The sequence below is a fragment of the Scyliorhinus canicula genome, chromosome 3 (assembly GCF_902713615.1).
Source record: "Scyliorhinus canicula chromosome 3, sScyCan1.1, whole genome shotgun sequence".
NCBI lineage: Eukaryota > Metazoa > Chordata > Chondrichthyes > Carcharhiniformes > Scyliorhinidae > Scyliorhinus > Scyliorhinus canicula.
In genome coordinates this window covers 163,310,709-163,337,457 of record NC_052148.1, presented here as the reverse complement: position 1 = coordinate 163,337,457, position 26,749 = coordinate 163,310,709, and positions in this window count along the sequence as shown.

Here is a 26,749-nt window from a genome sequence, read left to right as displayed (position 1 = left end):
GGATGCTTGCAGAATTTTTTGGAAGGATCTGCCAGGGGCGGCCCAGAGGCTGATGCCCCTGTAAGCCTGGAGGAGCTGACCTTCAACAGCATGTCCAGGGGCAAAACCCCAAGGCTGGATGGGCTGGCCATGGAGTTTTTCAGGGCGTTCTGGGATGTCTTGGGGGAAAGTGTCAGACCAGGGAGATTCCCCTCCCATGGTGCAGGGCCACCATTACCCCGCTGCCAAAGAAGGGGGATCTCTGCCACCTTAAAAACTGGCGACCAGTCTCCCTCCTCAGCACGGATTACAAAATCTTCACCAAGGCAATGTTTTTGCGCCTTGGCATCATGCTGGACCACATGATCCACCCTGACTAGTCCTACACTTTCCCAGGCCGCACGATTCACAACAAAATCCATCTGGTCCAGGACCTGGTCCATCATTCCCTAGGGCTGGTATGTTGAGCGCATTCCTGTCCCTTGATCAGGAGAAGACGCTCAACAGGGTGGATCACAAATATTTATTTGTGACTCTGCAAACATTCGGGTTCAGGATGAAATTTGTCACCCGGATCCAACTTCTGTACACTGGCACAGAGCATCTCGTTAAGGTTAACGGGTCCCTGATGGCGTCCCTTCGCTTTGGGAGGGGAATGCGTCAAAGCTTGTCTGGCCAACTCTATTCTATTTGCTTGGAGCCTTTCCTACGCCTCCTGCATAGGAGGTTGTTGGGACTGCTTCTGCGCAGGCCGAGCATTGGAGTGGTCTCTTGCCTTATGCTAATGACGTGCTCCTCATGTTCACCAACTCTGCTGACCTGCGGAGGACTCGAGAGTGCCAGGCTGTGCACTCCGCCTTGTCCTCTGCCAGGAGCAACTGGGCCAAGTATTCCGGACTCCTCGTCAGTCCGTGGCAGATGGATCCCCTCCCTGAGGCCTCAAGCCTTTCACCTGAAGCAGGATCAATCTCCTCTACTTGGGTGTCCATTTTTGCCCGGCTGAGGAATCCTGGCCGGCTAACTGGCAGGAGCTGGAGGCCAAGGTTGCCGCTCGCTTGAGATGCTGTACAGCACTACTCTGAGTGCTGTCTTTCAGGGGTCGAGTTCTCATCATAAACCAGCTGATAGCCTCCATGTTTTGGTACCGACTGGTCACTTTGACCCCTCGCCCTGACTTTGTCACAAATCTCCAGAGAATTGCTTCTTCTGGGACAAGGGACTGCAGTGGGTCGCTGTTGGGGTTCTGACTCTCCCGCTTAGGGGGGGCGGCCAGGTGCTGGTGTGCCTTCACACCCAGATGGCAACCTTCGGCCTTCAGGCCCTTCAGCGATACCTTTACGTTGAGCCCCCTCCGCAATGGTGTGCCCTGCCGACGGTTCTTCCGCCAGGTGCACGGCCTGAATTATGATGTACAGCTCCTGTTCATAGATCTGCAGGGGCTTCGCTATCCTCTGTAGGTGCTGTCCGTCTTTTACCAGAATGTGCTAAAAGTCTGGAACATGGTCGCCTCGTGCTGCAGCTCCCCCCCATCAGGAGTGGTGGCTGTCATCAGGCAACCACTACTCAGGAATCCGCACCTCCACCAATACCTTTTCAAGTGGCTGGCAGAGGAGCGAGTTCTGGCTGCCGGGGTGACCAGGATCGGGGACGTGTTGGGTGGCAGAGGAGTGGACTGAATGAAACCCCACGAGTTAGCACAACACGCGGAGGTGGACATCCGTCTCGCGGCCAATGCCATCAGAGACCTCAAAACGGTTGTGCTCAGACCCGCTGACACTCGTGGTCTGGAGGACACTCAGATGTGCGGTAGTATCCCATCTGGATGAACCCCTGCCACATTCGCCCCAAGCCCCAACACCTCCCTCGGAGCTGGGGACCCACAATCCTAGATGCCTCACGGAAATGCCCTCTATGTATTTTGATACTGCTCAGAGGGTTTCCTTACGGACTGCTGCTGCACACCCTTCACCTCCTTACCCTCGCCTATCACCTGGACACGCCATGGCGTGCCTTGTTGCCATCTGGTGGCAGAGGCCCCCACTGGAGGTCCATTTATGGAGGATTCCTCTCCCTCAATCTTGGGGAACTGGGGTGGAGGGTGTTGCATGCAGCAGTGCTATACACCGGTTAACGGAATCCCAAGAAGCCTGCCATTTATGCGGCCTTGTGGACATGGACCATGTTGGTTTACGCATTGTAGGCTGCACACCCTTTTTAGTTTTCTGGCAAATCTTTTGCTGAAGTTTTGTTTGCTTTTCAGCTCCACGCTTCTGATTTATGGATACCTGGTGCGAAGAGGGGAAGGGAAGGTGGAGGACCTCCTTGTGATCCTGCTTCTGGGCCTGGTGAAGCACGCCGTTTATAGGTCCAGGCAGCGGGCAACTGAGGGGTCGTCCGACCGGACTGTCTGCCCCTCTTCCACGGCTACATTTGTGACCCGATGTCCACGGGCACCATTGAGGCCTTCTGTGTCCAGTAGGCACCGCAGGAGTTGGGGTGCTTTATTAACCCCTTTAATTTCATTCTCATTTGATGTTTTTAAGTATCCGCTGAACTGTGTTACATTAAGGCAGTGCCCCTAACAGGAGCGGCACTGTTGGCTTTGTCCCTACCCTACGTTTGTTTCCTTTCTTCTATTTTTTTGGTGGACCTCAAAAGAGTGGCCAATCCATCTAACCTACACATCTTTGGACTGTGGGAGGAATCCTGAGCACCCGGAGGAAATCCACACAGACATAGAACATAGAACATAGAACAGTACAGCACAGAACAGGCCCTTCGGCCCTCGATGTTGTGCCGAGCAATGATCACCCTACTCAAACCCACGTATCCACCCTATACCCGTAACCCAACAACCCCCCCCCCTTAACCTTACTTTTTAGGACACTACGGGCAATTTAACATGGCCAATCCACCTAACCCGCACATCTTTGGACTGTGGGAGGAAACCGGAGCACCCGGAGGAAACCCACGCGCACACGGGGAGGACGTGCAGACTCCTAAAGAGGTATGTTCCAGAAACATATATGAAATGAAAATCACTTATTGTCACAAGTAGGCTTCAAATGAAGATACTGTGAAAAGCCCCTAGTCACCCTAGGTACCTAGTCATAGACACAGGGAGAAAGTGCAAACTCCGCACAGCCAACCAGGGCCGGAATTGAAGCCAGGTCCTCGGTGCTGTGAGGCAGCAGTGCTAACCACTGTGCCACCGTGTTGCCCAAATCCAAGATATCTTAAATAAAATCTAACTTTACCTGTGTTGCAACTCCAGGTCAAGTGGGGCAAGACCTGACCATGCACTAGCCAAGGGTACCATGACAGTACCATCAGCATTTGAAATACCATGAAAACTAGAGCGGGGTTATTGGGTGTCAAGGGCCATCTGTGGACCATCTGGCTCATGATTTTGAGGTGCAACACTCAAATAGCACACAAAAGGCAGAAAATTGGGCTCCTGAAGCAACAATTGCACTGCCAGCATAGAAGCCCTGTATAATATGTTCCACAGAAAATTACACAATCCATCTTTTTACTCTGCATCCGTGAGGATCCAGCTCTTGCCACCAACTCAGCTCCTTTCCAGCCAGTCTGTCCATGATTGCCTCAATGACTGCAGTTCCACTCAAATTAAGTGCAATTCTTCATTCCCCAAAATATCTCACACCCTACCTTGTCTCAATTACTGATCATTGCAATAATATAATAATAATAATCTTTATTGTCACAAGCAGGTTTACATTGCAATGAAGTTACTGTGAAAAGCCCCTTGTCGCCACATTCCGGCGCCGGTTCGGGTACACAGGGGGAGAATTCAGAATGTCCAAATTACCTAACAACACGTCTTTCAGGACTTGAGGGAGGAAACCGGAACACCCGGAGGAAACCCTCGCAGACATGGGAAGAATGTGCAGACTCCGCACAGACAGTGACCCAAGCCGGGAATCGAACCTGGGATCCTGGCGCTGTAAAGCCACAGTGCTATCCACTTATGCTACTGTGCTGTAATGTCCTCTTGGCCACAATAATGAAATAAAATCCACTAAAAACAAATATTCCAAACCAGCTTTACAAATAAAATTATTCAATATTCCATACAAAAGTCAATCAATCAACCTTCTGCTTTCACATCTGCCCTGTGTGTTGGCTTTCCCTCATGCTCCTACGCAGTCCTACCCCAGTAGCTGAAACATTGCCGGTGGATGGGTGCTACAGTTGCCTGTATTGAAAGTAATAGGTGTGGATTAATTGCTCATTGTGATCTCTATGTCCTGTACTCCAGATCCAGCTGTGGCAGAAGTGAAGTTATTAAAGTGTATCTTTCACAGACATCTATTGAACATTACAAAAGAATTCTCAGGTGTTTTCAATTCACAAGAATCATTGCAAGTCAAACCTGGTCGCTCAGCACAATCATCAGTAACTGATGGAAATAATCACCAAAAGTGCTATGAAGCAGCATTTACTCACTAATAACCTGCTAACCTATGCTCAATTTGTGTTCAATCACAATTTGGTTCCAAACCACATTGCAACTTCAGGACAAAGAGGATAAAAGAACTGGGGCGGAATTCTCCGCAACGGCCGATGCCGTCATGAAACCCAGCGGCAACCCGCGCATGCGCGGTTGCCATCTTCCCCTCTGCTGCCCCGCAAGACGTGGCGGCTTGATCATGCAGGGCGGCGGAGGGGAAAGAATGCGTCTCTTGGAGACGCCGGCCCGATGATCGGTGGGCACCGATCGCGGGCCAGTCCCCTCCCGAGCACGGCCGTGGTGCTCAATCCCCTCTCCGCCCCCCACAGGCCCCAAACTTACCTTTTGCACTATGTTCACGCCGGCAGCGACCAGGTCGGGAACGGCAGGCCGCTCGGCCCATCCGGGCCGGAGAATCGCGGGTCGCCATGAAAAACGGCGACCCGCGATTCTCCAAGCAGCGTATTGCAAAACGCGACACGCCATTTTGGGGGCGGTGGGAGAATCGCGGGTGTTGCCAGAGCGGCCCTCCCGCGATTCTCCCACCCTGCCTGGGGAGCGGAGAATCGCGCCCCTGAATTCCAAGGGTGAGGTGAAGGTGACATCAAGGCAGCATTTGACCAAATGTTGCATCGAGGAGCCCGAATAAAACTGAATGCAATTTAGTCAGGCAAAAAGCTCCAGTACTAGAGTCATATCTGTCATAATATACATCAATGTATATGTATGTATATAATGGAGTGCAGGCAGGCAGTGATTGACACACAGGATGACCAGTAAGCACACAGAACAGAACAGCCAATCACCAGACAGGACACGACTGTCATAATATACACATCAGTATATGATGGTGCAGAGACACACACTGACTGACACACTGCAAGACCAATCAACACACACAACACAGCAGCCAATCACCAGTTAGGGCACGGTCACTATAAAACCAGAGGGCACTAGTTTTCCCTCTCATTCGGGATGCAGTTTCTGAGACAGACAGAGCCCGCAGTCAGTAGCACAAACATCCACCATGTGCTAGCAGTATAGGCTGGTCAGGTTAGGCATAGGTTTACAATCAATCTAACATAGTGTCGACCTACAGTGCAAGTATGTTCAACAGCTCTTAAGTAAATAAAATAGAGTTGTACTATTACAAGTGTTGGTAGCCTGTCTATGTTACTGCTAAGGTAAACGCAGTCTCCACAGATCCAGAGTACCCAACACATCAACGACCACTATGAAGCCAGAGGGCACCAGTTTTCCCGCTCTCTCGGGACCCAGCCTCTGAGACAGTCAGAGCTTGTGAGCATAGCCAGTGCAAACACCATGTGGTAGCTAGTAAGTCTGGTCAGGCTAGTGTCAGGTCTCCATTCAAGTCAGCATAGTGTCAACCCACAGTTGAACATGTATTATAGTTTAAATGTTAAATAAAATCGTGTTGCATCTCATCAAGTGTTGGAAGTCTGTCTCTCGCTGCACTGCATCAAGTGCAGTCCACATCGGCCCAGCCTGCCCAACACATCAATATCTGGTATAAAGGAGGTAGTATATTTTGAAAACTGGTCACCTTGATCCCGGGTATCACTGCAAAAGTTCCTCAGGACTGTATCTTACATCCAACCACCTTTGGCTGCTTCACAGTAACCTCCCTTCTTTTGAACATCAGAAAAGCGGTTGTTGGTGATGATTGCACAGTGATCAATTCCATTTGCAATTATTTAGGTTATGTAACAGTCCATGCTTCCACGTAAACAACTTTGACAAATCCAGACATGGGTTGATAAGTGGCAAGTAATATTTGATGCACACAAATGACAGGCAATGATCATTTTCAACAAAAGCGAGTATAACTGCCTCTCTTAACATTCAATAGAATACAGTTGCTGAGCTCTGTCAAGTGAGGCAGGTAATACCTCAAAAATGAATGACCCCCATTACCTCGATGGAGAATGGCAGCAGGTATATGAGGACACCATCACCTCCACGTTTCCCCTCAAGATACAAAGAATCCTAGCTAAAACATATATTGACACCAACTGCTTATATTTATATCACACCTTCAACATAATGAAACCATGGGGCTGGTTTAGCACAGGGCTAAAACGCTGGTTTTGAAAGCAGACTAAGGCAGGCCAGCAGCATAGTTCAATTCCCATACCAGCCTCTCCAAACGGGAGAAACAACTCAAGGCACTTCACAGGAGCAAACAAAGTATGACAACAAATCAAATAAGGAGTGTTTGGATACCGGCCCAGACCCCAACTTTTATTGGGATACCAGATGAGAACGCAAACAATTTTTAATTTGTAAAACTGTGAGGAATGGATACTTCACCTCAGGAGTGATAACTCTTACCAATAGGTGTATTTTATGTTAAAATAAACTTCAATTTAAGCACACAATGAACTGCAGAAACATCAAAGAAATTAGTTTACAATTGACAGTTAAACAGATCTTAAAAAAAAGGAAACAATAACTTACTATCCACACCTGCCACTAATTCCGATAAAGCAACCCAATACAGTTCAAATGCCACTTATAAATAAAGTTAGCAAAACAGGTTTATTGCTTATCTGTGAAGATCTTTGGAGAGAGAGACACTTTTAGGAACAACTTGAAAAGCCTTCCATCTTGTCAGACTCTTCTGCTCAACCTAACAGCGTTTGGCAAAACTACAAACTACAGACAGATCTGGCTCCTCCCATTAATTACTTTGTCTGTATTCCACTAAGATGTCTCATCACCTGCTTAGCTATAACTAAATACAATCCCTCATAAATTATCTACTCTCCAAGAAATCACGAGCAATCAAAATAATACCGTATTAGCCATCTGTCTATAAACAAGTAAATTGTTAAAATCAATTATTACCACACCTTTTACGATTCCTTAATTACAACTTTAGAAGGCACATGACCTCTATGTGTTTAAAATCAGGGTTTTTTAATAACATTACTACCACAAATATAAAATATAATATTTAACTATTTCTACATTCATCACAGGAGATATTAGGTCAGGCAACCAAAATGTTTGGTTGAAAATGTGGGTTTTAAGTATCTTAAAGGGAAAAAAGAAAGGTGAGAGACACAGAGGTGTAGGGGAGGAATTTCAGAACTTGGAGTGTAGTCAACTTAAGGCATGGTCCCCAATGGAGCAATTAAATTTGAAGATGCACAAGAGGCCTAAATCAGAACAGCTCAGAGGGTTAAAGAACTGGAAGAGATTACAGAAATGGAAGGGCAAGGTTCTGGTGAAGTTTCTGAAACCAATACTTTTCTTGATTGGGAACCAATATAGGTCCATGAACACAGGATTGGTAGTGGAATGGGAGTTGCTGTGGATGACCTCAAGCATATGGAGGGTAGAATGTGCGGGACCAACCAGGAATGCATTGGAATAGTTGTGTCTAGAGATAACAAAGCCATAGTATCCCTACAGTGCAGAAAGAGGCCATTCAGCTCATCAAATCTGCACTGGCCCAGGCCCATTCCCCCGCTCCATCCCCGTCGCCCCACCTAACCTGCACATCTTTGTATTGGGGGAGGAACCCGGTCCACCTGAAGGAAACCCACACAGACAGACAGGGGGAGAATGTGCAAACTCCACACAGGCAGTCACCCGATGCTGAATTGACCGCGGGTCTCTGGTGCTGTGAGGTAGCAGTGCTAACCACTGTGCCACTGTGCCATCCAGGATAAACAAATCGTTGTTCCTTTATTGTCACTAAAACCCCCCCCCCCTCACGTTTTGGGAGCACTTTCGCTACATGGACTTGAATGGTTCAGGGAGAAATTTCACCATCAATTTCACCAAGGGCAACTAGGCATTGGCATTATGTGCCAACCTTGACAGCAATGCTCACATCGAGGAAATGAAAATAAAATGACTTAAGTTTTGGTAATACAACTTGTTTAATATTCAGTGTAAACATATTAAAGTGAAAAATAGTTTATTTTGTGATATAGTGCTTTGATGCGTCAATGCATCATCAATCAAACGTTCACGCCTGTAGTTTACAGTGGGAGAAGTTCTCGATCTGAGCCACTGCTGACTGGGAGGAATAATTGATAGGTGTATACTTGTGTTCTCACACATTTTCTATCAACCGTTTCCAAATTGCCAGAAGTCCTTGGCATCTATGAGGGGATAATGTCAGACAATACAAAACAGTTTAAAAATGAGGAAAATGGACCTCAAATTGATTAGTAGAGAATTTTGCGAAGTGGACCATAGATTATAATGGAAAGCATTTTGTAATTATTAAGATCGCCGCACTTTTTCATTTCTACACAAGGATTGAGCAGCAACTGGACAAGTGTTCACCTAAGCAAGTCATGGAATTTAAATTTACAGTTCAATTACTGTGAAATGTGATATATCAGTTCTACCTATCATTATCTTTTTCATTCACGTTAACCTTGGTACATGTAGACGACGTGCTCGATGCTGGAGGCTAAACGTGATTCTGAACACTGTGTGCAGTGAGGCAGGGGAGAGAGATACCTTCGTTTTCATACACATTTGTCAGAGGATAGAAGAGGTGAAGAACTAGAGAAAACAATATGGCGAAAGAGAAAGAAGGGAGAGCACAATGAACAAATCAACAGTCCACCAAAGATAGGCAAAACTCTTAAGTTAGTGACTGGGACAATGAATCTGTATAGAAGAGCAAAACAGGGATCTCCCATAGCAGCGGAGAGATAAGAAATCCGAATAAATGCATTCATGTGCACCCCGCACTGCACATAATAATAATAATAATAATACACATTTCGGGGCCAGTACAATCCGCCCCGATTACATGGTGGGTGCAAGAGCTAAATTCACGAGAAGGCCCAAAATTGGTTTTGCAACATAAAATGAGCGAGCGATTGAGTGCTTCAACCATCAATGGCAGGTGGCATTTTCTGCCACTGAGCATCGCAAACGGCATTAGCATAAATCAGCGTCTCATTATGACGCCCGTCATCCCTCCACACTGGTTTGAGAGCCCATATCAGTGTGCAGTAGAACAACATGTTTCACAACAGGATTCAAACAATGTGCAGCTGACGATCTGCACTTTGTTCTTGACTCTGAGGTTAGTTCACACAAATTACATCTTGCAGCACTCACAGGGATCAGCACCACGCATCGCAGGCTGCTGCTGTTTTGGGGGTTGTCACAGGCAAGACGCCACAGTTACAAGCTTAAGGCAGAGATGGCTTTTACTGTACTGCAGGGAAATGGTTTCACTGAGGAAGGGGCCAGACAGGCCTGAGAGGAGAAGGGGCAGCAGGGCAAGGGCTCCACTGGAGGCAAGGGGTGTGGGAGGTTGCACTGACACACATGAATGTTGGGGCCAGGGGAGGGAGGCTGAGGTGAGGAGGAGGGTGGGGGGGGGGGGGGGGGGGCAGGTGGGGGGAATTCCAAAATGAGGACAGAGACACATCTAAGACAGGTTAGCAGCTGTTCAGTTGACATGCAGGGAGTCAGGAAAGTGAAGCAGTAATGCTCATTCATGCAACACTGATCCCTCGAAACGGCAATGATTGTTCTGCTAGTGTTAACCCCTCACTTGCAGCATTCAAATTCATTAGAGCATTAGGGAACTACAGAATTATTGGACGACTGGACAAGCTTAACAGCTGCCTTGGAAATGTGACCACGCAATAATCACAAATCTCTGGACCCCCTAAATTAATTTCATGTTATCATTGAGCATTCACCCACATGTTTAGTCCAAACAGTGTTGTCTTGGGAGAGCAGGTAATGATGATTCCAGCACATGAGCAGAACATCCAGCTCTCGGCAGTCAGTCATGGGAGCTGGGGAGGTTGGGGATGTGATTGTAGTGAATGTTCATTTGCACCCTGCACTGGACATCATTCTGGGGCCAGTACTCCCCACCATGTGTAAAGAGGCCTTAAGCCGACAATCACAGATGATTCATTGGCAGAAGGTGAACCTTTGGAAAAAAGTGCCGACACTTCCGTATTCTCATTGATACTGCAGTGAGGAGACCAGCAGGAGCCTGTTTTATCACAGTCTGCATTATTGCTTCTAGGCAGAAGAGAAAAATGTGATGGAGGTGTCTGGCTCGCCAAAGGGATGAGCAGAGTCCTCAAAACCAAAGGGCAGCAGGTCCTCCTCTGGGTAAAGAGGATGATCCTCAGGTAGCAGTCATTTGTAGGCAGCTTGCAAGACCCTTTGGATTTAGACATTGCAGATGAGCGAGAACCAGTGTCATAGACTCCTCTATATGTCAAGAAATCTGGACATTCACATTTGCCACATTCTGCAAGATTTGGCTCCATGAGGACTTGGAGGACATCCATTACCAGTGGCTGTGGAAGTTACTGTCAATCTCAATTTGTACAGCTGTGACCCCTTCCAGGGTGCCACTGAGAACCTCTGCAGGATCACCCAAACATCCACCCACAAATGCACCCAGGAGGTCACAAATGCCAATTTTGCAAAGGCCCACAATTTTATCAACATCGCCAGAGATCAAGCCAGAGCACTGGGCTTTGCTGAGGTTTCTGATTTCCCATAGAACTGCACTGATGTGGCTATAGACACTCCCTGGAAACAGGCAGTCCGCTAACTCAACCAGAAAGGCTACCAATTGCTCAATATGTAGATGGTGTGATCATAACAACCTCATCATGCAGATTTGCACAAGATACCTAGGAAGCATTGATGATTCATACATCCTGAATAGGTTTTAGATCCTTGACATCTTTGGGGGATCATATCATACACAAGAGCCTGCTCCCATACCCACATGTCAGTCTTTGGCTTGCTGCAATGTTCAGTGATGCTCAACGCAAATTGAGGAACAGCATCTCATCTTCCGATTAGGCATGCTGCAGCCTTCCAGTCTCAACATCGAATTCAACAACTTCAGCTGATTAGCTGTATCCCACCACCACCCCTTTGTTTTAATTCCATTTCATTTTAACTGTCTTTTACCTTATCTGTCTTTCTTGTCTTTCTTTATGTATATTTTTCCCTCCATTCTTTCCTCCCATCTTACCTTACCTTTTCTCCGCTTTGCTTCCCCTTCCTCCCCATTTTCTCATTTTACCTCTCTTCCACCCATGTTGCCCCTCACCCCACATCTACATCTGTTAGTTTACCCTCTGATTTTAGTTTCGTTTGGCCTGTCACACCTTTTATTCTCTTTGGGGCTGCCATTTGCACTCTATTCCCTTGGTTTCTGTGTCTATGACTCATCTTTCATTCCCTCACCCTACAGCCTTAATATCTCCCACTTTCTGTGCCTTTTAGTTTTGACTAAGGGTCATCTGGACTTGAAACGTTAGCCCTTTTGTTTCAGATTCCAGAATCCGCAGTAATTTGCTTTTATATGGTCACGACATGACTCCCCGAGGCATGGGGACAAACTTTGTTTCAAAAGCACATTTAACACGAAGGTGCAGGCTGATATGGAGAACAATATTGAAATAGGATATTCGCTGTGGTGAGTTTACAGCACACAAGAGGCCCAGGATAGAGATAATTGCCAGAAGTAGATGCAGGAACCAAGGCATCACATGTGATTGACAGTAACATGGCTCAACATAGGAAGGAGGCATAGAAAAGAGGAGATATGAAATGATTGTGAGTGGATTTACATTTCTGAACATTATATACATGTGGTTAACACCTGTACCAATGTAGTGCAACTACATCTTTTTCACTTCTTCAATCCTTACTCTGCCGCTATGTCTTGTTACTCCTCTGACATCCACAGCGGAGTTGGAGGTAGCCTGCTTACTGCTATGCCCTGATGTCTGTGATGACTTTAGTGGACATCCTCTGAAAGGTTGAGATCTGAGGGGCTCCAGCCTGCTTTGGGTGCCCTGCTGTGGAGCAGGTGCACCTTCCTTGGCCTATGTAGCTGAAGGTGATGCGGTCACAGGAAAAGGGGATTTGGATTGACTGGACACTCCTGGAGACACCTGGGTGGATGGTCTTGGGCTGTTCAGCTGCTGGTCTTCCTCTGTATGAATGACCTAGAGCCTCTGGCTGATTGCTTGAGGATAAGGGGCAGCTGGAGTGAGATTGAGGTGCCCTGCAGCATTTTGTGTTAACAATGATGGATGCCGCCAAGGTTATTGCGATCGAGTGCAGCTTCTGCAGCAGTGCAGGTCTGATGTCCTGGACCTGGTCCATCTGCCATCCTCCCAGTGAGGATCTCAATGCGTTGGCATGACGGTGCTATTGCCTCGGTCCGAAGGTGGACAAACTCCTCCATCGTGCGTTGTAATCTGAGGAGTGCAGCAAACATCCCTTCCCGAAGTTCCTGTGGGTTCTCTTTGCAGCTTCAGCAACTGATTTAGGACCGAATCTGGAGGCTCATCATCAGACTCGGACGTAGCAGAATCGTGGCCTCCAGCAGTCCTCTGAGTGAGTGCCAGTAACCTCTGATGTTCCAGCCTCCTCTTGCTGTGGACCAGACAGTGTGATGTACTCACCAGATTGTGACCCCCAAGGTTGTTCTGGAACTAAGTCCCACCGAGATGTGGGTCTCTGTGTTGGCGGAGGTCATGGGTGAGCGCTGTGATGAGGTCGAGGCCCTGGCTCGTGGATGCCCACACCCTTCTGTGAGATGCAGACAAAAGAAAAGAGAGACAATTGTGCATGGCAAGGACTTTGGATCATAGGAAATCACTGACAGTATGGTCATCTCATGGATGTTGTCGTGCAGGAGCCGGCTGTGAGCCGTCGACCTCAAGGTCAATGCAGGCAAGATCTATATCCTCTCCAGCCAGCTCTACGAATCTGTTCTTGAAGTCCATGGGAATCTTGATCTCGGGAACTCCACATCCGGTCTGGGATCTCTCCTTCTTATTGTGAGCCAGCTTGTCCTCCATGAAGACAGATGGAGGCAGTACGAGCAAAACGCACGCAAGGGCAGATGACAAAGATGCCTGACATTTGGGTGGTGAGGGAAGCATTGGATAGGATTAAGATGCAAACTCCAAAGGCAATGAGGCCAAATGGAAATGTGGGGGTGTGTGAGAGTGACTGGTGACAGTGAGTGAGATTGTTAGAATTTGCGATGGGCATGTGAGTTTATGAGTTGAGAGTGATGAGATGGTTGACCTACCTTGACAGAACAGAGGATATCGTTTATCCTCTTCCTTCAGTGGGTAGCTGACCTCTTCTGCAAACCTTTTGCACAACCACCTCCCAAGTCAAACTGTTCACTTTGCTGGAAGTTCTGTGGCCAGAGTGGGGCTGGAGAACATTGCAGCGGGCCTCGACTGCATCCAACAGATGCACCAGTGAGATGTAATTGAACTTGGGCACTGCGTGCTTTGAACCTTTGGAGGCCACATCATCAGTGGAGCTGTCATAAGCTGCAGAGACTGAATGCTGTGCAAGGGCACCATTCAAACAGAACACCCAGAGTTATGAAGTCACGACAGGGTGGGTGAATCAGATGCTACCCGCCAGCAAAACGGTGTGTCATCTGTGAGTGAATAATTAAAGCCGCCTGAATCTACACGATACAACATGAAAACCGGCTGAATCTAATTTTTTACACTTCCTTTCACAGAAACTCCGGGCGATAGAATCTCATGATATATTCCTAATTCCTTAAATTACACAGAGCCAATTTAAGTCAAAGAACATATCTAAAAACATGCATTAAAAAAGCAAAGCATAATTAGAAAAATAAAGGGCGTGATCTAATGGCCCCCTTCTGCTGTTCAGCACTGGTCCTCACAACTGAGGAGCAGGCGGAACGACACTTGGGGGTGGGGTCTCCCAGGCAATTGGAGACCCCCGGGCAGTGCCACCTGGGCACCCTGGCAGTGTCACCTGGGTGCCATCCTGGCACTACAGGGTGCCCAGGTAGTACCGTCAGGCTGGCAGGAGTACTGCCAGGGTGCTCGACTGGCAGTGCCAAGGTGCACAGATGGCATTTGTCTACGCTAGGGATTGGGCAGGGGTGCCCCGCCATATGAGGTGGGGTGCAGGGGGCTCGAGTGCCTCCCGACTTCTGAGTTGGGGCCATGGGGGGGCCCCCCAAGGGTTGCATCGGGGGTCGAGAGGTCCGGGCGCCAATTTTAAATGGCTCTCTGATCTCTTCCTGCACTGCAGGGAATGTGACCGGGTGCATCCTCGTAGGGTGTTTCCTGCTGAGTGCCGAAAAAAACCCAGTGCTGCTTGATAGTGAGGTCGATCCTGGTGCTTTTTTTTGTTTGAACATGCCCCAAATTAAGGGAAAAGATTATTTAGAACAATAATCTGGGCAAATTCAATTCACACTGTTGAGGGATGGAAAAAACCAATGAAATGTGGAAATGATTGGTACTGGCAGAACTGGTCTGAACATGGAAGTCCAGTCGCTCTGGTGCCAATGGTACTTGTGACAATTCTGAACTGCATTTTCCTTCTGCAGAAATAATGATCCTCCAACAAGGACTCTAATCAGTGACCGCTTCACAGATCAGAGAACCTGAATGTCAGACACAGAACAATTCCTTGTCCTTGAAGTTTTATGTTTTTAGGATATTGCGACTCAGGGAGAATTTTAGTTTGAAGGATGTTGATGTATGTAGGATGTTGAAACATCAAACAATGCTGACGAGTTGGGAGTTCCACAGGAACTCTTCAACTTCCGCATTTAACTGGGCCCTGTTTCGAATATCACGCTCGCATCATTTGCCTGTGAACTTATGGGACAATTGACTTTTTAACCGTTCAAAATATAACAGCATATTTTACTTTGCTGGACAATTTACTTTGGCCCAAAAAGGAGTCCAGAGGGTCAGTTGATCTTTTCTGATTTCAGCACAAAGAGCTAACTTGAGTCTCTGGAAAGTCACGTAGCTTTTCTTCTGATTTAAACTTCCTAGAAAGCTTTTCTCATGTCTATCCTTTGAGGTCACAACACAGAAACGGTTTAAAATCACTTCCTTTAAAAATGTGCAACTTGTTGTGGACAACAAGGGAAGGAAAGAGGGGAAACGTAATCCCACACGTCAATCTGTCCGGAACAGCAAGTTCTGTGATATATAGGATACCCCTAAGGAACCAACAGGTCTGTAATTTAAATATGCAAAGAGCTAGTTGACTGAGGATTTAACCCTGGATTCTGGTTTTAACTGCTGACAGTGCAAGGATTTACAAAGCTGTTTCAAACTCACCAGGATCTACAAGGCAAAAGTGCTTGAGAGGAATTTAGCGGGCTATGAAATTGAGGGTGCTGGAAAGCCTTTGAATATTGAGCAATGATAACTTGGCCTAAGAGAAAAGCTTTTGATGACAGAACTTGTTCTGTGAGTGTGTTTTCACAGCTTTGGCGGTACATTCCAATGCAGTAGAGGCTATTTCTGCAATCTGGATTTTCTTTTGACTCTTATCTGCATTTCCCAATGGGTAGGCTTCTCAGCAACATGGGAGCAGTTAATAAGAGTAGCAGCATCAGCAATACCACCAGCAGCAGGAGCAGCACCTACTTCACGGCAGAGCAGAGTGGATGGCCGCAATGGCCCAGTTCTCAGGAGGCAAAACCCAGACGACAAGGTGTACATCCAGAGGATCATCTTCCTGAAAGTTACTGAATACCAGTACATCAGATTTTCATGACGGGTAATTGCTGACATCCTTCCAAGTGGGTCAGGTGGAAATCTGTTGTCAGTGGTGATCAAGGTGATCACAGTCCTGAATTTCCTCTCCTCCAACTCCTTTCAAGGGTCTGCTGGTGATATCTGCAGGATTCCACGTTCTAATGTGCAAAATTGCATCTCCCAGGTGACCAACTCTATTTACCCAGGATTGGAAATGGTGTCCACTTTGAGGTCAGTTCGAATGAGAAGGTCTCAGGTTTGCTGCTCTGGCTGGTTTCTCACAGGTACAGGGAGTTAGCTCTAGGTTGCACATGTGTGGGAGACAAGGTGCCCACATCACTGAGAAGTATTCATCAATCAAAAATAATTTTATGTCATCAATTTTCAGGTGAGCTGTAACCCACTAGAACATAATTATATGAGCAGGATAGCCAGGAAGCCGTATTGATCGCTTTAATCTGCATTAATTAAGCCTCCCACAAATATTTACATCTCCAAAGATGTGGTGAAGAACCATACAACCGATGAACCAAAGGTTATTACAGGAGCTACGTGAGCACACAAAAGGGTTACTGAAGATGTGATGGGGTGTCTGGACAGATCTGGGGCATCCTTCATTGTGTTCCAACAAGGCTGTCCAAACTGGTAACGTTCTGCCGTGCCTTGAACAACATAGTTGGCTTCAGGAGGAGCAGGGTGATGACACTTATCCACCTTCAGCAGCAAGAGGAGGAGGAGGAGCTTGATGTGGCCAGGTCTCCTAAAACTGCTCACCTATCATTCAGAGAGATCCCTCACTAACTCATAAAGGCAGGACTCAGTTAAAAAATGGATGTGAAGCCATATGCAGATGTGCCTCCCCCAACACAAAACATTTCCACAGTTATAATCCTTTCACCTAATTTTTTTGTTTTTCTCTATTCTTTCATAGGATGTGACAAGGCCAGCATTTGTTGCCCATCCCTAATTGCCTGTGAACTGATGGCAGATTTCCTGCCCGAAAGGAGATTAGTGGGCCAGATGGATTTTGATGATGCCGTGCTGGGGTTCAACCCATGCTGCCAGAGCATTAGCTGGGTCTCTGTATTACTAGCCCGGTCACATCACCATTATACCACTGTCTGCCCCATTGATATTCATTGCTTGTCATCCATTCTATTATTTTCCTCAAGGCTGAAGACCTACTGGCCAGCCAAAAGGCAACAATGGAGATGAATGGGCAATGGAGACTTGTAATAAGCTTTATGGTGCAAAAATAATGCTAATTTAACAAACCTTTAAACACCAATTCTCATCATTTATCTATACGATCTTATCACCTTAAATCAGAGAGAGAGGCAACAATTTTCATGTACAAGTAGAACACAAAACATCACTATCAATCAATTCAAGACTAGTGCTAATGACAAATTATTTCGCTTAATTTTCCGGCTATTTCTATGTGGTACTACCCCTGCGGTTTTAACAGAGCTGGAAAGAGGCAGCTCAGATACCTCCTCTGACACCTGAGATGCTCATGGCTGTATACTCTGTGTTCAGAAGCCCTTGGGGATCCATTAAAGACTGTCACAGCTGTAACTGTGTAGGGACATTCTCAGCCATCAGGACGGGAGACGGTATATGGGTCGCTGATGGAGGAGGTGGCAAAAAGATAGGAGTGGAAGCCCCTTGAGCATATCCTCTTTCTCGACTTTCCTGCTCATGGCACACCCACACTTCCCTGGTAGCCAAGAGTTGGAGGGCACTTTGCTGCACGTCAGTGAGACGCTCTTTGGCCAAGGTGAGGCTTTCCCCCATCTTATTGAAACTGTGCAGACCATTGCTCAGGGTCAGCATTCACTGGAGAACACTTGCAAGTGTAATATTCCATACGGCTGTTCATCCTTTCCCTGAGCATCAATATTAACATAAAGGGCTGAGACAAGACAGCATTTAAAGTAGAGATGGACTCCTCCAAGCTCTCTTCAATGGTGTACAGTTCTCTGGAAATGGTGATAAAACCTTACAATCTTTGTTATTGTTCCAGGATGGTCTTCCCTATTGATGACACTTGACGTTCGAGCATCATGTCTAGCTGAGCAGAGCTTGGAATCACAGAATCATGAATTGTTATGGTACAGAAAAGGGCCATTCAGCCCATCATGCTGGCACCAGCTCTCCGAAAGAGCATTATGAATGAGTACCAGTCTCCTTCCTTTTCCGTGTACCCCTGCACATTATTTCTAATCAAATAGTCATCTAATGTCCTCTTGAATGCCTCAGATGAACCTACTTCCACCAAATTCTGGGCAAGTGTATTCCAGAGCTGAACTATTCGTTATGTGAAAACATTTTACCTGGCATCACATTTGCATCTTATGCCAATCAATATAAATCTATGCCCTTTCATTCTTGATCCTTTTGCGAGCGGGAACAGTTTCTCCCCGACTACTCTGTCCAGCCTACTCATGATTTTGAGCATCTCTATCAAATCTCCTCTGAGCCTTCTCCTTTCCAAGGTGAACATTCTCAACCTCTCCAATCTATCCTCATAACTGAAATTTCTCATCCCTGGAACCATTCTTGTAAACCTCTTCTGCGCTCAATCCACATTCTTCCTAAAGTGTGACGTCCAAATCTGTACACAATATTCCAGCTGAAATCTAACTAGTGTCTTGTATAACCTCCTTGCTCTTGTGCTCTTTGCCCCATTAATAAATCCCGGAAGCTTTATTAACTGTTCTCTCCACCTGCTCTGCCACCATCAATGATCTAGGCACATACACGCCCAGGTCCCTCTGCTCCTGCACCTTTTTAAGAATTCTACCCCATATTTTATATATCCTCCATGTTCTTCCCACCAAAGTGAATTACCTCACACTTCTCCGTCTTGAACTTCATCTGCCATCTATCTGCCCACTAACAGGTCTATGTTCTTTTGAAATTTTACAATCTCATCACAGTCTACAGGTGGAATTTTCCCATATTTTCTCAGATTGGCAGGCTCTGAATGAAACCTTGCGTGGAGCTCTCCAGCTGCACAGCCGGGTTTTTAGTCCGGATTTTGTGCGTCTCTCAAAAACAAATTCAGTGGCCGTGTTTTACACCGTCACTGTGACGAGGCCAGCTCCACCGAGAGCAGCACAGAGAAAAAACCAGCCCCTCCCACAGACATGGGTGTGGTGATCACAAGTTAACCAGATGCAACACAACTGAGCAACCACTAGAGGGAGCACGGGAGAGCCATATAAATAGATCAGGACAGGAAGTGAGGACACACTTCACTGAGGGCAGAACTTGGAGCAACACATATACACAACACACACTTCACAGCAGGCGGGCTGGTAAGCAGGACACACACACAGCAAGCAAAGCTGGTAGTTAGCACTGGAAGGTCGTTCTAGGTCGAGCTCTGGAAACTGAACGAACTCACAATAAAGCATCTTCTCCACACTTGAGACTACGAGCTTTATTAAGACACGAGTAACAACACATGGTACCCAGGAATGATTTCAGACGCTTATGACAGGACAACTCAGCTGCAGATACAGAAAACAAAAAAAAAATGGCATGGAAATCTCAACCAAGAATGGCATGGAAATCTCCTACTGGACATTCGACTTGGGAAGACATTGCTGATGAGAGGATGTGCCTTGGATACCCACTTCACCTGGACACGCCTGGAAAAGTAAGAAGTGTCTGGGAAAGGTTTAAACAAATGTTCGATTTTATATCATAGCATATGATGCAGCAGCAGCCTCAGACGAAATTAAAATAGCAATCCTCATCGAAGGACATGAAGCTAGGAAAGTTTATAATGGATTTAAATACTCAAAAGGTGAAGACAGAAACAGCTTACTAAACAAATTTGAAGAGTACTGTGAGAAATTTGAACAGCAAGACATACTCAGAGTCCAAACTGCACAGAGACTGAGTGATGCAAAACTTAAAAAATCACGAAAAGAGCAAGAAATCGCGAATAAAAAGTACAGATCAAAAAGAAGAAATGACAAGAATTTCTCACAAAGCCAAAACGCTGAAACCCTGTCCAAATCGGGAAGAGAAAATTACTTACGAGTTTTGGAGAGAGAGTCCTGGTGGGCAAGAAAAATCCCTGAAATCCGCGAAAACCAGCAAAAAATGGCGTTGGAGCACATTTTGCAGTCTCCGGTAAGCAAAGAACTACAAATGGCGTCTGCGCATGCGCAGGAACCGGAAGCCGCGCATGCGCAGTTTAAAAAAGATCGCGGTGCCGATCGTGATGCGCATGCGCAGGCCGCGCATGCGCAGTCAAAAAAAGTTTTGGTCGCGGATCGTTATGCGCATGCGCAAGCCGCGCATGCGCAGTCAAAAAAAGTTTTGGTCGCGGATCGTAATGCGCATGCTCACGCCGCGCATGCGCAATGGAAACAAAACCGCACAGTGAAGGAGGAAGGCCGATTTGCGCATGCGCAATGCATTCCTGCGCGTGACGCCATGACGTCTGAGCATCCCGACCACGCCCACTTAAAAGGGAAATGCCCGAAAATTGAAAATAAGACACTTAAAGTGGTAAACACAAATTTTCTTGCCTCAGAACACAGAAAAACACCTGAACTTACACCAACAGTTAAAAACAACTTGCACAACACCCTGAAAAAAGCAGTCTGCACCACCCAAAGTGAAGAGAACAAAAAGAATTCCGAAACAACAAAAGATGATTTGTTTTTCGAAGAATACTACTCAGACACAGCTGAGTCAGTCGGATATGCTTCTCACAGCATCAGCGACACGGTCGCAAAGTTCAACACGAATCAACTCGTGGTAGAAGAATCCAACCAGGATGGTTTGTTTTTCGAAGAATACTACTCAGAGACAGCTGAGTCAGTCGGATATGCTTCTCACAGCATCAGCGACACGGTCGCAAACTTCAACACGAATCAACTCGTGGTAGAAGAAGCCAACGAAGATGAAATGGGTATCAAAGAATACTACTTAGACATGGAGGAGTTATTTGGACATGCTGATCACAGCATCAGCGACACCGTTGCAAAGCTCAACACGACTCTACTCATGGTAGATGAATCCAACACCATGAGGCCATGGCAGCTCGTCGATACATTGGATGACAGCAATACCCAAGACGAAGACGACGCCACACAGAGAGCACAGGAAGACTCCACAGAGCGAGCGATGACAGGCTCCACAGTGCGAGTAATGAAAGACTCCAAAAGGGATGCAAGCAAACACTCCCTGGCGAACACCATGCATGAACAAGACCATGCAGGTAAACCCGCAGTATATGAGCAACCGCAAGCAGACTATGACAGTCTACCAAGCTCACAGGAACAAGAAGAAGACAACGTACATCTCACCACTGACACCATGCATGCACAAGACCATGAAGGTCAACCCGCAGTATCTGAGCAACCACAAGCAGACTATGAAAGTCTAACAAGCTCACATGAACAAGAAGAAGACAATGCACCTCTACCCACTGCATGCGAAGACAGTGACAAGATGATCACACTCGACGTACAGGATCACAGCGAGACTGACAGTTCTCAGCTTGTCTGTACCGACGCACAGAGCGAGAACAGTAACAAGGTGATCGCACTCGACGTACAGGATCACAGCGAGACTGACAGTTCTCAGCTTGTCTGTACAGAAGCACAGAGTCGGGCCACCCAACAGTCCAGAGAGACGATGCCGAAAGAAAACATGCAGATTTTGACTCCAGAAGAGGAGCACCTGGAGTCCAGAGAGACAACGTCGAAAGAAACCATGCAGATTCTGACTCCAGAAGAGGAGCACCTGGAGTCCAGAGACACCAAACAAGAAGAAACCATGCAGATTTTGACTCCAGAAGAGGAGCACCTGGAGTCCAGAGACACCAAACAAGAAGAAACCACGCAGATTTTGACTCCAGAAGAGGAGCACCTGGAGTCCAGTGAGATAACATCAACAGAAATCATGAAGATTTTAACTCCAGAAGAGGAGCGCCGAGAGTCCACAGACACCACGTCAATTGTAATCATGGAGGTTTTGACTCCAGAAGAGGAGCGCCAAGAATCCAGAGACACCGCGTCAAATGTAATCGAGAAGACTTTGACTCCGGAAGAGGAGCACCAAGAAAGCAAAGATGCGGAATCCAATTCTCCACAACTGATTGATGTCACCTACACCGATGCAACATCAGATCATTCGCACCACTCGCGAGACGGAATGCTAAATGACTCAAATTATCCACTCGGGACACTCATAGAGTATAACAAAAAAAACAAAAGTCAAAAGAAACACAGCAAGAACAAAAACAACATGAAGCGCGACAAGACCAACAACAATAGCAAGAAGCACAGCAGAAACGAGAACGACAACAGCAAGAATAAAAGCAGCATGAAGCGCGACAAGACAAACAACAAAGTCAGGCACAAAGAAAGCGACAACGACAGAGACAGAAACAACAAGAATGGCAACAAACACAACAAAGTCAGGAACAAAGATAGCGACAACACCAAAGACAGAAACGACAAAAACAGCACCAAGACCGGCAACGAGAACAACAAAGTCTGGAACAACGACAGTGCCAATACCAAAGACGGAAACGACAAAAACAACGACAAGTACGGCAACGAAAACAACAAAAACAAGAACGACAGAAACAACAGCAATGAAACAACGACTTGTACACAATGGCACTACTTGGCACATGACGGACAATGCCACAGCGCATGGCAAAACGATGACAAGACTACAAACATGTCATGGGATGACGACGAATCGCATAAACACACGTCTGCTCCAGAACGAGCAAGCACACCAGCATCCAAGGCGGATGAGACAATAAATCAACACCACAAGCACAGAAAAAAGTCCATGCCAGTCAACATCAGTGATGTGACCATGCAAACACCTCGGGATGATGCATTGGGAACTTAAAATAACAAGGAACACCAACAACATTCACAGCGGACTTGCAATATCAATATCACCACGTCATCAACAAAAAAAAAAAGAAAAAAAAGCTCTGAACAAATTCATCAAGTTTGGACTCATAAATGTTTTTATTAAGATTGGACATATAACTACATTGGCTTTGTAAAATATGCAATAGCACCATCACCTGTATAGATACGCATATCATAAGTAACTGTTTTCTATAATTTTTCTTTAATGATGTACAGAAACTATGTGGTGATCGTAGATTTACTAGATACAAAACAACTGAGCAAACACCAGAGGGAGAGCTACAAATACACCGGGACAGGATGTACAATTTTCTTTAACGATGTACAGAAAATATGTTAAGAGAAAAAGGGGGATGTGGTGATCACAAGTTAACCAGATGCAACACAACTGAGCAACCACTAGAGGGAGCACGGGAGAGCCATATAAATAGATCAGGACAGGAAGTGAGGACACACTTCACTGAGGGCAGAACTTGGAGCAACACATATACACAACACACACTTCACAGCAGGCGGGCTGGTAAGCAGGACACACACACAGCAAGCAAAGCTGGTAGTTAGCACTGGAAGGTCGTTCTAGGTCGAGCTCTGGAAACTGAACGAACTCACAATAAAGCATCTTCTCCACACTTGAGACTACGAGCTTTATTAAGACACGAGTAACAACACAATGGGGAACCTCCACCCCCAGAAGCATCAGCCCCCCCCACCCCCCCACCCCCATCACAAGCATCAGCAGCGGGTCACCTCCCCCATACCAAACATAATTTGAACCATGCTCCCAATGGGGCTCCCCAGAGGCATTTCCGCAGCACAGGTTGGCACGGCCGGGCATGTCCCTCTCCCTCTGGCGGCTATACTTACCTTTGCGTCCCTGGAATGATCTCCTTGAATGATTCATATTTTTCAGAACCTGTTGTGAACCTCGTGGTGTCAGCGAGGTATGAATATTCAGTGTGGCAGGGAATCATATGCGGAGGGCTCAGTAAGTATATTAAAATGCATAGAAATATATTCAAATGAGCTTATCACCCTTTCTGGAAATTGTGTTTTCCAATGCTCATATGGTTTTCCGCCCATGTTGTCGTTCTGGCTGACAACTAACGTGGGCTGAAAATCGCCTCCTAAATGTTTTACAACGTGTTGTCCAAAGATGGCTCTCCACTGCTGTCCCTGTCTCCAACATCTGTTTCTTCTCACTTGTGATGTATCTTTCACTATATGATAACTCCACCAGCTGTATTGGTGGGCCCACCATGGTGTGTATTAAGTTGGCAGAGGGTGCGCATGAATTGTGTGATGCTGCTTCCTGAGAATGCTTGACCTCCACTGAACACACCTCAGCCTCCTCCAGCACCAGCTCGTGTACGACATGTGAAAGACTGCGGGAGATGAAAGACATAAATTAGAACTGACAAGGGGAAAGGGATCAAAATCATCATCACGCAGCTAATCATTTTTTCAGTTACCGCTGACATCAGGTCAACATGAATGATGGTCCATGTCATATGGATGTGAAATTTAATTTCTGTCATCAGGTCTCAGGGAAACCCCTCTCTCCATCTCCAATGGCTATATCCTGTGACACAGAGGCAATGGTGGCATATGCTGTTACCAAACTGGTCATTTAGAGAGGGCCCGGAGGCCATCTATGTTGCGTTTCCGTCAGCAATGTTTCTTTCTCTGGCCTGACAATTGCAGAATGGATTAATTCTGACCCTTTCCAGTGTCCCTTTAAATATTGAAGGGGAGAAGACTGGGGTGAGCACAGTAAGAGGTCTTACAGCACCAGGTTAAAGTCCAACAGGTTTGTTTCGAATCGCTAGCATTCGAAGCACTGTTTTTTTCTCAGGTGAATTAAATATTGAAGTTTTAACAGTAAGGTTCAAGTGCTGTTCCTGTTCACCCATTCCAATTGGTAAGGAAATCTGGAAGAGGAATACTAACGGCATGGCTGACTTAAGCTACAGATCATTGACATACCCACTTGAAGGCGGAATACAACACCCCTCTTTTATCACAAATAGTAACAAGGATGCCACAATTCTACTTACATTGCCACAAAGTTTTCAGGCATTGTGAATTTATAACTTTGCGGTCTTGATTGGTAAGCGTTTTGCTGTCTTGCATAATAATGTCACACTGGCTGCATTACCGTTATCTTGCACAGTGCTGTATTCACACAGAACATAGAACATACAATGCAGAAGGAGGCCATTCGGCCCATCGAGTCTGTACCGACCCACTTAAGCCCTCACTTCAACCCTATGCCCGTAACCCAATAACCCCTCCTAACTTCATTTTGGTCACTAAGGGCAATTTATCATGGCCAATCCATCTAACCTGCACGTCTCTTGACTGTGGGAGGAAACTGGAACACCCGGAGGAAACCCACACAGACACGGGAGAATGTGCAGACTTCGCACAGTGACCCAGTGGGTAATCAAACCTGGGACCCTGGCGCTGTGAAGCCACAGTGCTATCCACTTGTGCTATCGTGCTGCCCTAATCTCACCTTTGAATGTATTATATTTGAGGCAAGATTGCTGGGTGTTGCATCATAGGCATATCCCTTAGTTGATACCAATTTCTGCATAATACTGCTCCATTTAGTGGCATTACTTCAAATTATCTCAGCTCTCACCCTATTGTTATGGGCCAAGGTTTAGAGAACCCCAAAGTGTATCATGGAGTTCACCTGACCCACAACTTTTAATAGATTGTGGTATGGGGAGCACGCAGCCCACTCTACAGGCGTGGTAGAGCAGAAATGGAAAAGTATTTTTTAAAGCAAACCAATGTTTATTCTATGAACTCAAGTTAACCTTTTTAAAACAAACAGTGAACATCTTAGCAACCAATAATTCAAATACAACCCCCAAAGAATACAACACTAAGTAATCCTTTAAGCTTTCCTTTTAACATCCATAAGACTTAAAACACCTTTTACCAGAAGCACATCAGGTTAAAGTAATTACTGTTATTAGTTTTAAATCACTAGGATTGATTTACAGTCTTAGATTACAGAGAGAGATTCATACACCTTCTGGCTGTGACTGCAGCTATCCAGCTCTGAAAACAAAAATAAAATACACCCTGCAGCAAACAGCCTAAAAGAAAAGTAAAAAGCTGATAGACAGCCTAGCTCCACCCACTCTCTGACATCACTGCAGCATTAAACATCCATTTCTTAAAGGTACTCTCACGACAGATATTTATATACATACCCATTTATAGACACCCATTACTTAAAGGTACCCTCACATAACACTATCTCAGCTATTTTAGCTGGAAGCCAAGTCCTCTCTGTCCGATGTGGGATGTGAACATCTTGTGCCATATGATCCAACCTGGAAATTCTTTACCAGTATGTCGGTCATGTATGTACCCGCTCTTGTTTTTCCAGCTGCTTGTCTCACACGAGCTATTGGATAAGTGATGTCTTGGGAAAATCATTTGAACTTGTCTCCACAATACAAACCCAGCTGGTGAAGGTAATATTGCACTCAATGGTTTTGCCTATGGGTCTACCTTTGCAACATGGAAGTCTTGCTTCATTTCCTGACCGTGTGTTATACCAAGCTATTTTACTGAGGATAATGTAGTGTTGAAGTAATGTGATCAACGCCCCATTTTGCACACATGTTTTGAAATGGCTTGCACATGTACCGAGGACCGATGTCTGAGAGAATTTCTCATGGTGCCCCAAACAAACTGAAAATGGCACTCAGTGTACCAGCAATGGCTGTACTCAACATATCATGTAGCTGTCTCATTATCAGTAATTGGTAAAAATAGCC